This window comes from Aptenodytes forsteri, unplaced genomic scaffold, assembly GCF_000699145.1.
Source record: "Aptenodytes forsteri isolate BGI_AS27 unplaced genomic scaffold, ASM69914v1 Scaffold76, whole genome shotgun sequence".
Classification (NCBI taxonomy): domain Eukaryota; kingdom Metazoa; phylum Chordata; class Aves; order Sphenisciformes; family Spheniscidae; genus Aptenodytes; species Aptenodytes forsteri.
This window is the reverse complement of record NW_008794444.1, coordinates 6,300,337-6,316,342: the sequence shown is the minus strand read 5'-3', so window position 1 is coordinate 6,316,342 and position 16,006 is coordinate 6,300,337.

Here is a 16,006-nt window from a genome sequence, read left to right as displayed (position 1 = left end):
ACACCTCTTTTAAATACCTCCAGGGATGGTGACTCCACCACTTCCCTGGGCAGTCTCTTCCAATGCTTGACAAACCTTTTGGTGAAGACATTTTTCCTCACGTCCAATCTAAACCTCCCCTGGCGCAACTTGAGGCCATTTCCTCTCGTCCTATCGGTAGTTACTTGGGAGAAGAGACCGACACCCACCTCGCTACAACCCCCTTTCAGGTAGTTGTAGAGAGCGATGAGGTCTCCCCTCAGCCTCAGAAATCTGTGTCACTCTGCAGTGCAAGAAGAGTACCGAGTGGAGAAGCAGTTTGAACTTTACGCCGTGTAGTCTTGAAATTCCTCCTGACACTGGGGAGCAAAATGCTGCATGGCCCTTCTGGCTTGTGACCCTACTTGTTATGACTCTGGCTCATCTTGCTGGAACTTATCAACTGGCAAAACCTGTTTGTGAAACATTTTGGGGGTTGGGTGTATAATCTGATTAGAAGATGACAATGACGTTTTGGAGTGGACTGTTGAACAAGTGTCAGAGGGTGAGACAACAGACACGAGTGTTATTCCTCTCAAAGTGTTCCAGCTTTGTGGCCAAAGCAGAGAAATGTTTATTGTTGTTGGCACGAGGAGATGATTTCTCAGAACCTCAACACTCTGCGGCCATTGTCGTGCTTTAGAAACAAAAGATGGCAAATGTGGGCGATGCAATGTCTGTAGGCTGTTACTTCTTCCAGCTTCTGGAAGAGTCTTAATGTGACTCCATGATTTGTATGGCCGAGCTCACTCAAGGGACATAATGAGAGTAAAATTTAAACAAGTGAACAAACTTCAGTACTGTCAGCTGAGTGAGTCTTCAGACTTCCCATCGCAGATCTGGCTACCCAGACAGATTTGTGAAAACTGTTCATCATCTCACAATAGCCTGGTAACGCCAGAACTGTTTCATAATTAAAAATAGCATGGAGACAGGTTTTTCCTTGCACTATTCTTCAGTTATTATCTTCCATGCAGCAACCTGTGGTACATTTAGAGATAATAATCAAAGATGGTAAGTTTTATCGCCCTATCAAGGGTGGATTTTTCAGCCTTCCTCTTTAGAGCTAAACAAAGTTTACAGGGTTGCTGTTCCACAAAAGGGTGTTTGGCAACAATTGTGCTTTTGTTGTGCGTAAATTAAAGTGTTACAGAACACTATTAATAGTTTTGATGATGATTCTGATCAGAGGTTTGACTCAAACATCAGCATAAAGAGAACAGTGGTACTGTATCAACCTAGCTTTGGCAGAAAGTCTGTCAACGAGAATTGTGTTTTGAAAATACAGCAACAAAAATCTGCAAGAAAATTTCACAGCAGGACACCTTATACCACCATGACTACTAATGAAGGGCAGCTGGAGACAGTGAAGAGTGCAGCTCTGGGGAGATTTCAGCAGGATCTCTGGAAGGATGCTCTGGAGTCCCTGACTTCAGAAGGGAGTTGATAATGTGCTGCACAGTCTGCCAACACCACTTGTCTCTTAGTGGTGGAGTTTAGTGCATGTTGCAATCAAGTGTCTCCATCAGCTACTCAGTGCTATCTTCATGTCCTTGCAGTGAAAATCGGCAGGACAAGAGTCCAGACATCAGGGTCCTGGAGCAATATCAAATATTCAGCACTGAAATAATTATTCTGCTGGCTCACTTAACTGGTCCAGTCAAATGTCAGAGACGCCTTCTGTCAAAAGTGGAGTGATTAGAGTGATTTTTAAGGAGGGCTAAAATAAACTGAATGGGTAAGAAACCAATCACTGACATAGTACACCATGCAAAAACAGTGTGAAAGCCTCTGCCATAGTAGAATTCAGGAAACTGAAGGGCGCAGCTATAGCAGATATATATTGAAACCGCGCGAGGTTATGAACAAGGTTAGATTAATGCTGCACAGCAGAAAATGCTCAGAGGAAATGGGGCATAGTAAGTACAGGAAGCAACACCTGTGGCACCTGTAACCACTAATTACTGTGCAAATTGGACTAATTTCTCACTTTCTGCCAACTAAAATCTTAATCTTCGTGCACTGAATTGAAAGAAAATTCTATCACCGTGTAACCCTTGCAAGAAAAAAAGCTGCTTCTTTGAACAGCTACACCCTCAGCCAGCGAAAAATAACCTACCTATCTTGATATAAAATGCCAGCTATGTAGAAGAATTACTTTTGAAGAACCTCTCTGTGGTGGGTTTGTAACTTACTTAGCATTTGCCCTTAAACTGTTTCCTTTTTTACCCCATCTTTTTTTTTGATGATCAGAAAGCTTGAATCCTTGGGGATGAAATGCAGTCACTCATTCATCTTTCTTTATTTTTCAGGAAGAACAGAAGTGTGGCATTGTCCTGTGTTCTGCCTGCTCAGCCTTGGGATCTTGGAGAAACACTGTAGGTATAAGTTTGCTTAGGGCTGTTGAAGAAAGTTCATTTTTTAGAGAATTTCCTGTAACTTTTTAAGTACTGCCATACCATTGCAGGACAGGGGGGTTAAGAAACTCCTCTTTTCAGGCAGTGGATGTTCAACATGCACCTTATGCAAAGATGCTGAGGATGTGAGGATGCTCGTCTGTTGGCGTAGGACAGCAGGGCTGCCCTTAATTCGCTCTACTGAATTACTGAGGAAATTGAAAATAATTTCTTATTCCTAGGAAGTAACTACTTGTATCTCACATGGACTAATTAAGAATTAAAAATAAGTGATTCAGAAAGAGCTGCAAAATGCAGAGAGGTCTGAAAAATCTGCATTTCGGAAAAAGGCTAAATCACTGCCTGCTGCAGCGTATTCAAGAGAGGGTTGCATGGTAACCCCAGTGCAAGCTTCAGCACAGGCAGCTACCCGTGACCAGCTGCCGTGTGTTTAATGTAACAGACAAAAAGCACAAAGCTGGAAGAGGGCTAGATAAACTACAAGCTCTCTTAATCTGGTCTTTACCCAGAGATATGAACGAATTCTTATAATCTGAGTTTTTTAACGTAAGACTGCATGTCATTTGGAGAAACAGCATGTCCTGTCTCAGCCAGGTTCTCTGGGTTTGGTGCAGGAGGCTCTGGAGGAAATTTTCTGGTCTGTCTTTAACCAGATGAACTGGAAAAAAGGTATGAAAAAGTCAGTGTCCAGTTCAGTGGGGACAAATGGAAAGTTCCTCATTTTGGTGGAAATAGAATAGAATATAACAGGAAATAATCACCTGAAAAGTAAGGCTGGTGAATGACTGGCTCAGTAGCAGCTCTTCAGAAAAGGATCTGGGAGCTCATATGAATTGCAAGATGACCAGAATTCAACAAAATCCCGTTGGTGTGAGAAAGCCAGTGTGTGGGCACCTGTGAAGAGAAGCACAGTCTGCAAGCCAGAGGAAACATCCCTTCCAGCCCCCTCACTGCTGGCCAGGCCATGCTGGAGTAGTGTCCGGGCTGGGGACCTCACTGGAGGGATCGAGCGCAAGAGCAAGAGTAACTGGTGGTGCGGAAACTCAGCCGCTGGAGGAAACACTGATGTATAAAATATTTGGTCACTGGGGAATGGAAATATGTCATCAGCTGAAATACGTCTAATGTTCTTTGAAAACCCATGGTGTACACCAGACAAGTCTCTGTGTCTACTACTTCTTGTCCACTTAGGAGTATTTTAATCCATAATTATGGAACAAATAATATGAACTCTGCAGTGCCAGTGGTCGGCTATACAGAAGTATATTGCAGTTATCAGCACAGCACCCACAGGCAAAGCTCTAAGACAAGGTGATACCTAATCTTCAGAGCTCAGTCTGGGGGAAGGTCACTGTGGCAAGTGAAATAAACAGTTAAACCAAACCCTAGGCTGCTCAGGACCCATGAGGAAATTCTGCATCTCTGGCTGAAAATCAAATAACCAGCTTCTCAGAAATACATTCCTTCAATGTGTTTCTACATGACTCTAAGTGGCACTGCTTTTGCTGTTTAATAAATCTCTCTAGAAAATGTCACTCACTATAAAATTGTATATTTTGAATAAAAGCTAAAGTCTCAGCATGCATAATATATTATTCTTGTGTCTGGGCCCGTGGCCTTTTATCCCAAATAGGAAATAAAACAATTGCTGAATAGAAACTTCTCGAGTGTTCTGAAATTCTCAGCTGCCACCACCCACCACATTGCAGACTGCAGAATTTCATCTCTTTCCATCAAATATATATAGTGTATAAATATACATGTACATACATACATATATATAAGCACTAGGGATACGTACATTGTGCATCACAGTAGAATTGGTCTCCAATAGAGCTGATTATACAGTTTTTATATTTTAGGACCCCCCCTAAAATCTAATCATGCTCACCCTAGGCTTGATCCCTGGAGCAGAGCCCCGAGCTGGCCACAGCCCGTGGTGAACCAGCGGTGTTTCTCATGTGGTCAGCAGAGGGATGTTCAAGCGTACAGATCTGGATCTCTGGGTGCAGACTCATCCTCACCTCTCCAAGAAAGCTCACATAGTGTCTAATGACTGATCTAATGACTGACCCTTTGAATATGTTCCTTGAACCCATATCTTGGTCCCAGCTGCTGGAGACCTATAATTAGACAATTTGCGTTGACTGAAAGCGAGCTACAAAGGGAAGCCTTGCACAGAGCCATCCTGAGAGATCCTTCTAAAGGCTTCTTGTGAGACCCACTGCCATCCTCCTCATGAACGACTATACTGATCACAGATCACGGACAGAATGCTTTTCATTTCTTGTTATTTTATTTATGTTTCTTTTTAATAAAACCTAGGCCTTACCTGGCCAAGTAAAAAAACACACCTGAGATCACCTAATCCAGTACTTTCCCATCCTGTGTGTCTTCATCATTTCAAAGGTGGTGATGGTCCTGCTCCGTTGGAGATCCTTGGGTCTCACTGACCTCTGGGAAAGCAAATGGCCACACACCAGGGCTCCTGTGGACCAGGGAGGCTCATGGAAAGGTAAAGGCAATATTAATAACTAGCACCTTCTGCTGATCCATGAACACATCTATCCCTTGTCAGTGAAAAGGGAAAGTCTGGCATCGTCCCCCACCTGTGGCCATAGATGTTGGAGAACAGTGGTAACCCAGCCTCTCTGGTACCTCTCCAGCATGTCCTTCAGCAAACCGCAGACGCAGGAGGGGACCCTCCGGGCAGTGATGTCCCTGGCCACCCGCCAGCCTGCCCTCGGAGCACCCACTGGTGCTGGACCCACTGCTCCTCGGGCCAGAGAGAAAACAGGACATTGAGGTGGCCTTTCTCACAAAACAGATTCTTGGAAAACACGGCCAAGAATCTGTCTTGAGATCTTCAACTAATTGTTCCTCTGCAGCAGGGCCCGACCTTTCCCCACATTGACAGCTTCTCTGCTCATCATGGTTGTAATTGGACGTGCTCATTTTATCTTGTGTAGCATTAGAATTGCAACATCTTGCTTATTCAAACTTTCCAGACTATTGACACCTTCTGAGGTATTTTGTCTGGAGAAAGCAGTGTATTTTATTTTCTTTGTAATCCATTTAGTGATGAAGGAACCCAAACAGGTGGTTTTCAAAGTTTTTAGATGCAAGACGCATATGTCTCGCTGTCATAACAGTTTGTCTCATTATATGGGGATAAAGTTCAAGGAAGTTGATGTATTGCTTACAAAGGAAGCAACAACAGTATCAACTGATGCAGTTCTGTTTGTTCTGTAATGGTGGTATAACTTGAGGAATTTGGTTGCCTGAATCTCTGAAAGTTCAACTGAGGCCAACAGAATAATAATATTAATTATTTTGTTGTAAAAGTAATGACGTCTCTGTGCCTTTTTTATCTTTTTATTGTTTTATAGCCTGAAGTGCTTTGTGCTTTACGAGGTAGAAAATATGATGTTCCTTTTCTCTTTGTTTACTTTAGCTTTTTCTGTTTGATTTTTGCTCACTCTGATTTTTTTTTTTTCTCCTTTTACCCTGAGGGTCTTCAATACTTTAAATCACATATATCACCTGGATTATCACATATATCATCTGAATTTCTTTGCAAAATTCAGCTTTATCTGAAAATGGCAATAAATGAATTATCCATGGCCTTTAAGGTGTTCTGCCTTTGCTGAATCATAAACCTTTAAAGAATGCTCCCAGGGGCATCACTGATACCTGCCTGAAACCCCAGGTTTACAAACATGTTTTTACAGGTGCATTTATTTGTGGGAGAGGCTGCAGGAGCAAGTGCGTGGTGGGGTGAGCCGCCTGCCTGTCCTGGTCCCTGCAGGCAGTGGCAGTCTTGCAGGAGATGGATGGCATGGGTGGCTCTCCCTGAGCCCAGGTACAGCACTGGATGCAGGAGACGAGGCAAATCAGGCACATCCCGTGAAGCATAGCTCAGCACACAGCCAGAACACGGTGCATCATCTTCGCACCTCGTTACAGAGGGTGGGAGCCCAGCTGGGTTGCAGCTGGGAAGCATCACCTCCTACCTGGGCATCCCCGAAGGACCCACACGTGCTACACACAGCCACGCTGCCACAAGGCGTTCAATTATCTACCAGTGCTGTTTGAAAAATGTCAAAGCTTGTCTCCTGTGGTAAGATAACTCACAAACACAAATGTAAGAGAATATAATACCAAGATATGCAGCAGAGAGACTGGCATATCCAGGTACAAAGCAGTTTAGAAGTCCCTAGCTGTACAGTGCTAAGATGAACAGTGTATTAGGCAGACGCGTGTTAAAAGGAGCTTCTGTAGTACAACCTAAACTTCACCTAGTCTAATACTGGAAAGTAAATGCTTGATGCAAGTGGTTTTTTGCCTTCTTTACTCTACGAATACCGTAAAACTTTGTTTACAAGAAAATGAAAATAAAACATGGTGTCTTAGCACTCAAAACCTGCTTGTTCTGCACAGTGTGGGATATGGTGTGTTCTGCTTAGTGCTCACTTGAGTACATACGTTGTGTGCATCTACAGCATTACCAGTGTGAGTCCTTCCATCGATGCAAAAACACATGCTGCTCTGAACCAGAAGCAGTTACGTTGCTCTGGTTGATGTTATTTGTCTTTCACGGAAAGCGTAGATGATTCCTTTACATGACTTCTGGGTAGATAATGAAGGTGCAACTTCTGTGACAGCAAGGGTGAAAAGACAGGCGGTAATCCTACCCACTGGCTGTAATATTGATTTGAAGCCTTGCTGCAAGTTCAGAGGTCTTACTCAAGCATAAGCGCAAAGGAATGATTGTTTGAAATTTAGTAAGTGGTAATAACAGAGCTATTGCAAAGGCAACCGGCTTGACTGACCCTCAGCCTGTCCATAATATCCTACAATATTTTTGGAGAAGCCTGTGTGATGAGCTGCTCCCGCAGCCTGAGGAGAACAGCTGGAAATGAACGGCTTTTCAGGTAGACGACTGGGGGATCCAGATTTGCTGCAAGTGAAGTAATTATGTTTTCATTACTCTGGAGGTATAATAAAAAAGAAACTCTGGTGATGACAACTCTGCAACCGTTGTACTGAGGATTCAGCTGGCACAGGTCTGTAAAACAGGATTAATTAACTTTCTGCCAGAAGCATGCTGTAGTGAGCTGTCCCGTCCATCTTCTAAGGGATGCTGTACTTCATCCTAGACAAAGTTGCTGCAGCTGCAGAGGGATGAGTGGTAAAATACTACTTGCAAGAACGTGTCCTTGGGTACATGCCTTTTGTGAGAGCAATGAAAAGTTGTCTAGCAGCATGCACTACCTTCAATCTGCATGTGAAAGCCAGGTTTTAAACATATTTGAGAATGCCCAAAACATATTAAGATTGGAGAGCCTAGCTAAGCCAGCATTAGGTGTCTGCTGCTGCCACAAGCAGTGCAGCTCAGTCAGGGGCTAAGGTGAGAGGTGGGCTGGAAATTTTAAAATGGCAATTGAGGGATGTTTCAGAAGTGCCCTCCGTGGGGGCTGGCTCCCCGGGGGGAGGTGAGGTGGGTGGGACGATCTGCAGATCTCCCTCCCTCCTCCACGGGAAGGAGACCCCCATGCTTGTGCCCTCTGCAGCAGTGTGTGCCAGGGCAGCCCTTCCCGCTTGGCCGGCGGGGGCCGTGCCGGCCGCCCAGGTGCGGGCAGTCCCCCGTGGGGGTGCCCGCAGGGCAAAGCCCTCCCCTCACCTCTGCCCACTTGACTACTATGCCAGCGCCCACCATGTATCACCCACCACCGCCCCAACCTGCGCTCAGCACCGCTGCGCGAAGGGTGTTTGGAAAGGTCCTCCCCGAAAACCAACCTGAAGCTGAAGTAGCATCACCACTTAGGTGCTGGCATGCTCTTGTCCAGGCCTCTTACCCTCTCCTTACCCTTTTGTTTGGCGAACCCAGGTTTCAGCCCTGTGAATGTATGACGGTTTCCCAGGTTTTGGGGAGTGCTGCCAGCCCTCCCACATTTTCTTTTTTTCCCCATCTTTGTATTACAAATGTGAATTGGGGTATAATTTACCAAGATAGATAGATTAAAATAAACAAAAAGTGAGACACATATCGACACCAAAAGCAAAATAAACAAACATGAAAATCGGGCAACCACCATACCTCTTATTTATCAGGTCAGCTCTTAATTGCAGTACTTTTAGACATGATTAACAGGTGTCTTGATTTCCCTGCCAGAAATAAATCCTACTTTGCAGAGAGGCTTATGTTTCTTGGAGAGGAGAGGAGAGGAGAGGAGAGGAGAGGCGAGGAGAGTAGCGGAGCGGCCAGGACACGCGAGCCATCGCCACGCAGAGGAGAGGAGAGGAGAGGAGAGGAGAGGAGAGGAGAGGAGAGGAGAGGAGAGGAGAGGAGAGGAGAGGAGAGGAGAGGAGAGGAGAGGAGAGGAGAGGAGAGGAGAGGAGAGGAGAGGAGAGGAGAGGAGAGGAGAGGCGAGGCAGCTGGGCAGCTGCACCAAGCCACCCTGCTGCCCCAGGACACTGTCGTTTATGCTGGAGACCACGGGCCAGGAGGGCAGCTCAGTCCCAAGGCAGCGCCACCGTGTCCCTGGTTTTGCCTCTTGGCCAGACCGCAGTAGGTCTGGGGGGTGATGTGCGCCAGGTAGGGGAATGGGCACAGCATTACCCCAGTGACCCACAGTTTCCTGATGAGTTTCTTGCCTAGAGGTCTGGTGTGTTTAATACTGGCATAAAACCCTTTCAGGAATGTCACCGGGAGATTCGCTGTTAACGAGATTATAGTAGAACCAAGTGTTTGTCCTGTGCTACGGGATGTGAGGCTGTAAGGTCATTCGGTACAGAAAGGTTTTTTTTATTAATTAAGTAAAGAGATCCAAACAGAAAGCCTCTGATCTCACAATGTAATTCCAGAATATTGCCCTAACGGGGGGGATTAGGAGCAGAACAGTGTCCTATAGAAAAACATAAACCAGTGCAATTAAAGACCATGCCATCCTGTGAACACACATCAGGGACTGCAGTCAGGATGAGGAGTGAGGTTTCACTCTGTAAGCTTTAGGGACAAATTTTCTGCTGTGGAGATGGTGGGGGAGGAAGAAAAGGAGATTTTCTGCTCTAGAGGTTTCCCGTACTGCACTTGTATTTCTCCTAACAGAGAGTGCACTTCTGCTTGGCACCGCTGGAAAGCAAACTCCAGCACAGCATTATTTTTTTTTCTGGGGCAGGGGATGGGAGGTGTTTGCTTTCCCTTCTTGTAGAACAAAATCCAGACCTTTCAGTTTTATGCAGAAAAAAGAGGACACTCAGCAGTCCACACTCCAGGACAGCCTGTATCCCATGGGCAGAGTACTTGGCTGTGATACGGGAGACTCCCATTCAAATCTGTACTTTGAGCCAGACAGAGCCCTCACTATCGGCCTTGCTCTGTGGAGCTTTGGAGCAGATGAGACATTTGGGGATGGAAAAAAAAGTGTCATGAAAACCCAGTACTTTTTTCTTGGAAAATAGCTTGTTACCATGAATTTTCACTCAAAAAAAAAAAAAAAATCCCTCCCAAAACCACCAAAAGACCTTATATATCAAACTTCTAACCCTAATAATTATTTTGAAAGAAAATGATTTTGCTTTTCCCAGCGGAAGAATCTCAAAATACTGAACTCTGATGATGTCTGAAACTGTAAGGACACTTTGAAAAACATACCCTGGCTCTTCAGAATCCATATGGTGCCTTTCCAACCCAAAGAAAACTGGATGGGAACAGTGCCTGATGTGCGTCCATGGCCGCATTGCAAGTCCCTGGCCAGTGCTGCCGTGCTGCGGAGCGGCGCTTACAGGTGCAGGCGCCGGCGCAGGGCTGCAGCTGCCGGCATGCCGAGCAGATGGCTCTGCACGCTGCAGAGAGCAGGAGGGTGCTTGGAGACGGTCTGTGGCTGCCCGGGTTCCTGCCACGCTCACCCAACTGCAGCGGGAAGCAGATGTGCTGGGCACCCTCAGATGAGTGCTTTACTTCCAGTGACCTCGTCTGACTCGCTTTTAGTTTTGCTGGGGAACTCAAAGAAACAGGGTCTTTGCCAGAAACTTTGCGGTATGAATTCTGCTATGAAGATACATACGCACGTGAAAAAGTGAAGGATGTTTCCTTGGGCTATTACCTGCTGATGTCTTCGCATATAGGAGCCATGATTACAAGCCGACAAGGCTGCATCACATCCCTTGGCTTGTTATGATCACCATTTGTCCAGGCAAGCCATTGACAGCGCAGGAAGAGCCTGAAAAGCTGTCTGGACCTTCAGTTAATGGTCAACACATCTGCCACTGATACAAAATGTAGAGAAGATATTGCAGTCTATGTTTATTTTTTTCTGGATAATAATAATAATTTAATAAAAATATTTAAGTATTTTTTTTCTAGAGTCTCATGGCAATTTGAAACTCTAATCCTGTTACTTACTTGTTCCTCCCTCCTCTGTTTTAAAACTGCATTTTGTGTCTTGTCATTTACAGATGAAGTTCAGGAGCCAACAGTGCGTCTCCTTTGGGGGATGGCTCCGGTGGTGCTTCCGTGGCAGGCAGGGAGGTGCTGATGGTACCCTGCCCCTTGTCAGCCACGTCCTCCGAGCAGAACGTGCTGTTGAAGACTTCACCAATTGCAGGATTTTTAATGTTGTTCTCAGCAAATAGGTATTCGCAGGAGCCTTCAGGTGAAGGCGGAGAGTGAGCTGAGTTCAAACAAGCTGCTGCTCAGCTTGTACTTTTCCCTCTGCTTCCTTCCCTCGTGTAAAGGCTATGTTGTGATCACCTCAGTTCTTCAGAAACCGTTCTTATTAATCCACATTCTCTCTCTTTTCCTCATTTCCCATGAAAAGGAACTGGGTTTTATCCAGAAAGGTGCCAGTGGTTTTCTTTGTGGGTCTGTCCCTAGTTGTCTGTGCATGGCCGCCTGCAAACAGTCTGTTCTGAGAGGAGCAGTTGTTTCATCTTGAAAATCTCTACTGCTCTTCCCAAAGTCAAGTTTAAGTCTCATAATAACCATGCTTTTCCTCATTCTCAATTAAAGCACAATAATTCAGTCTCTACTTAGCCCGTTAACTGTTCAGATTCACTGCCTGGGCTTTATCCACAGATTAATGGATTTATAGATTATAAAGCCAGAAGGGACCAGTGTTACTTTCTTCCTAAAAGAGGCCTCAAGAGGTCCTTCAACCAACTCCTGACTGAACTAGAGTACTGCTGAAGAACAACAACAACAAGGAAAAAATCAATCGTATGCTGATTTAAAAGATCCTGGGTCCATGGTAAGTTTGTTGGATCCTTAATTACTCTTGCTGTAAAGGAGAAGTGTGCCCAGCCCCTCACCATCAGTGATCAACTTCAACCATCAGCCGTGCTGACCTCCCTCGACCCCTGCTAAGCAGAAAATCCCCTTTTCACCACATTTCTGCTTCCTCGGGAGGTGTCCCCAGACTATCACATGTCCCCTTCTCTCTCCCATCACCAATTCTACCAGGACAGGGGCCTTGTGCCTTTGACGCTGGTTTTCGGCACTTTCAGCATTCCCGTTCCCGCGGATGCTCCCCAGGCTCCCACATCCCTCCAGGATGGGCGACCGTGGCTCAGCAACAGCGGCAGCAGCTGCAGGAGCTGGGTTGCTGGTTGGACCTCTCTGCTCTGACTCGGGGTGCTCCTGCACAAGCATCCTTTGTCCTTGTCGCCAGTGCTGCCCTGGGAACTCCATTTAGCTAATTACCAGCAAGACTCTGCTACCCGTTTTAGCAGTGCCAATTCCAAATATAGATCCCCTGATCTTGCAGACAGGTTTCTTCTTCTCAGACGCATCCCCTGATCTTGCAGACAGGTTTCTTCTCAGACGTGAGGCTGCACGTGGACACATTAAGACGATTATCTGACCATCCAATCCAGATTTCCCTACATCGGTTACTCGGCCTTTTTGTCACTCACCACTCCCCCAGCCTATGTGTATCAGCCCAAAACCAGGCTGGGGAGTGGGCTCTTGGTCAGGCAGCACCAACAGCTGCTGGCTGATGGTCCACGGGCAGCAGGCCCCGGTCATCTGCTGAGAACATACAGCCATGGTGTCACCATGCAGCAGGACAGGTAACGCTGTGACACACGATGTTAATTAAAAAACCTCAGCATGTCACATACCCAATGGATGAAAAAGCAGCTGATCAAAAGGTTTCGAAACACCACTGCAAGCGGTGAGTGTGCCCTGGCTGCTCGCCGGGCCGCAGGGACGGCCATGGGGCACAGGGACGCTGGCCCGGCTGGTGGATGCTGCTGAAGTTTCCTTGAGCACCCTCTGAGACTTTTAAAACAGGAATCTTGTCCAAAAAGGAGAAAATTAGTTTTGCAAACCAGCACCAACTATATTTTATTCTTTTAGCTCTCTCTTGATTAACTTCCATAACAGCTATTCTGTTATTTTTTCCGGCATTGATGTTGGACTGACAAGTCTATAATTATCTGGGCCATCTTGCTTATTCTGTTTTATAATACTGATATACTTCCTTTCTTCTCACTTTGTGCCAGATATTCACAGCAAGATTTTGAGCCAGCTCTTAAAAAAAACCTCTGAATGTTACATTATGTATATATCTTTTTCCATGCTAGGTGCAGCATAGCTTGATTTTAGAAAATTGTCATATAAAGCAATTATAAAACCTGATGATAATTTAATAGTGGCAGAATGAGACTTCCAGTGTATACCATTCTTACCAGAGCTCCTCCTTGTTCTACATCTTCTGTCTTGTTATAACTTCTAATGCCTAACGATGTTTTGGTGGTCTGCACCAGAAACCAGTTAATACGCCTTCTAGTATTTTGTCTCTGATTATTCATTAGGGCATATCCCCGCATGTCTCCAGATACCTTCCACATTCTCCTGTTTCCTTGTTCAGAAGGTCTGTGTTTACTATACCCAGTGCATTTGTAACATTCAAGTTTCGGGAAGTGTCTTCCAGAGGCCAGTGTCACCAAATGTAGGATTTCTGCTCAGAAGTCTGCGGGTTTGCTTTCCTTGTGTGTTACCCAAGCTCATGGCATTGAGACATAAGCAATTAAATGTATATTTTCTGTACATTTTTTGACTGAAGTTGTTGCGTCACACTTTTGTGCTAAATCCCTCCCCTTTGCACCTTTCCTTTTCAAACCTAGTGCCCCCACCTGCTCCGTGCAGCTTCACCTCCACGGTTAGGGTACAGCACTGTCCGTGCTCTTGGCTGTCTGTCCTGCCCAGATGGGTGAAGACGTTTTCCACAGATCCGTGTCAGAAAGACCAGCAGTCCTGCCTGGCCAGGGCCTCTCCTCACAAGGGTGAGCTTTTCCCACACCTTTGTGTAAGACACATTACTGTATTTTTGCCAAATCTGACATAAATTTCCTAGAGAAACACAGCCTGACAATTAAGGGGCACCATAAGCAATCTCACACCTGATCTATGTTATTAACTGAGAGACTATGAAATATTTAAAATCTATATGGGAATCACAGGGACAGGGAGTAGGTGCAAGGTTGTTTGTGCTGCCTGGATATTTGATGATTTTGACTTCAGAGTACTTAACCGTGCATCCTTAACATATGTCTAACATTACCTTTGTAGATCAAATGTATTTGAACTTTTAAGGAGTTAATTGCTTTTCACACTTCTGCTAGTAGCTATCTCCTTGATCTAATAGAATACTGAACTTAATTGGGCTTGTTCCAGGGAGATTAAAAAGGTCTTTTCCACCTATAGTATCTATGATTTAATGAAGTGTGCACGTGACTATCTTTTTTAATGTGTTCACCAAAGAGAAAACCACTCTGGTACCCGTGTTTCCTGCGAGTGGCACCCACAGCTTTACACAGCTGCTGTACAGTGACAGTGCAACAAACATTGCTGATTGCCAAACAAAAAATACAAATTTGTAAGTGACCTTTAATGTTTTGTGATGTGAAGTTTAAGAGTCCAGCTGCGTATATGCATCCGACTCTGCTTCTGGACATACATTGAAGATGATTTCATGCTCGAAGTCATGCTCACACTGAGAAGTCAAGCTCTTGGCAACTTCAGTGAGTGAACAGAGGAGGCTTTGGTTTTAATCACACACTTACCCAATAGCAAAAACACTTCAGGCGTGTTCGCTTTATCTAAATCTTGCTAAGAGTTAGCAGAAAATATCTTTAAGAACTGAAACATTTTGACAAGAATGTCTCTAAGCACTCTTACCTAAATAAAGGTAGAAATTAGTATTTATTTCAGTACATACAGGTAAATATTGCTCCCAAACATGTCACTACAGGCCTATCTGACTAAATAGATGTAGATGCCAGTTACCTATGTGTAGGATTTCCATACGAAGCATGAGAAGTTTAGGAAAATTGGACCATAATATTCATTTGAATTCTTGGCCTACCCTAAAGAGCTCTATGAATTATTCAAAAGAGAGATTGAGGGTTGCACAACACTCTGTCACTTTTTAATGTAACGCAGGGAGGCAGGAGGCTCCCGGACTTTCCCATGGCTGCTAATTGAAACCCAGAGGATTTAGAAAAAATTGTGGAGAGCAGAAAAGATAAAAGAGGAACCCAAATGAAGTTCTCCAGCATGTTTTAAAGAAACAGTTTTTAATGGAGATTTAAGTAACAAAAAAAGTATCTGTAAATAGCCTTTTTACTGGACTATTCATAAGGTAAAAGAACACAAATACCTTTGTTTCCCCTTTCAACTGAAAAAAGCCAGCATCATTTACAGTTCTTACCTGCTTTGGAAGGATCTCTGTGAAATACATACTCCTTCGTAAGGACAAAGTCCTGTAGTGCTGTTTCCTTAACATTCATCATCCCTAGTCAGGATTTTCTTTTCACTGCTAATTTCAGAGTGGGATAGAAAAAAGTAAGTTTTACCCAGAACGAAAGATGTCATTGAAACTAGCCATGATTTCCATCTAGCTATGAGAAAGGAATGCTTAAAACAGGAGTGAGAATACTCAGGACGTGACTGTTTGGGAGGTGTGCAATAGAAAGCCCAGGAGATCTGTGCCAATTTTTGCTTTAATTGCATCTGAGACGTACACCACACTGAGTGATATTGCAAAAAGCAGGCTGTTTCAAGATCTTTCTATTTTCTTGAAAGAAGAGTGTGAATTTTTCCTCCCTTCTCCATCTCCCTGAAAGAAAACTAAAGACCCCCTGCAAACCTGCAGCTAGTGACTAGCTATCCCAGATTAACGCAAAAACCAGAAGAGCACTAATAGGTTTTTATTACCCTGCTAAATGCTGGTCCGTTTCAGGGAGCAATACATTTTCTTATTTGAATACCCCTGCAGTACTTCATTCTCTTGAAATCAGCCAGCTCTTTCCTTACGCTGTTCAACAATTTCATTTATTATTCTGCTGTGCCCAACACGCCTGTTGTGAGACCCTGGCTGGCAGCCCCCTCCCACAGAGGGTGGCCACGTGGGCTCCAGCAGACGCCCGTCCCTTGGCCAGGAAGAGTGTTTGGAGACCATTGGGATGCCGAAGAGCATCTGAAGGGACACGTGCCAGGAGCAGCCCCAGGAGCGCCTTGCGCCAAGCCCCTGCCCGTGCCCCTGCCCCGGCCTCTGCCCCTGCGC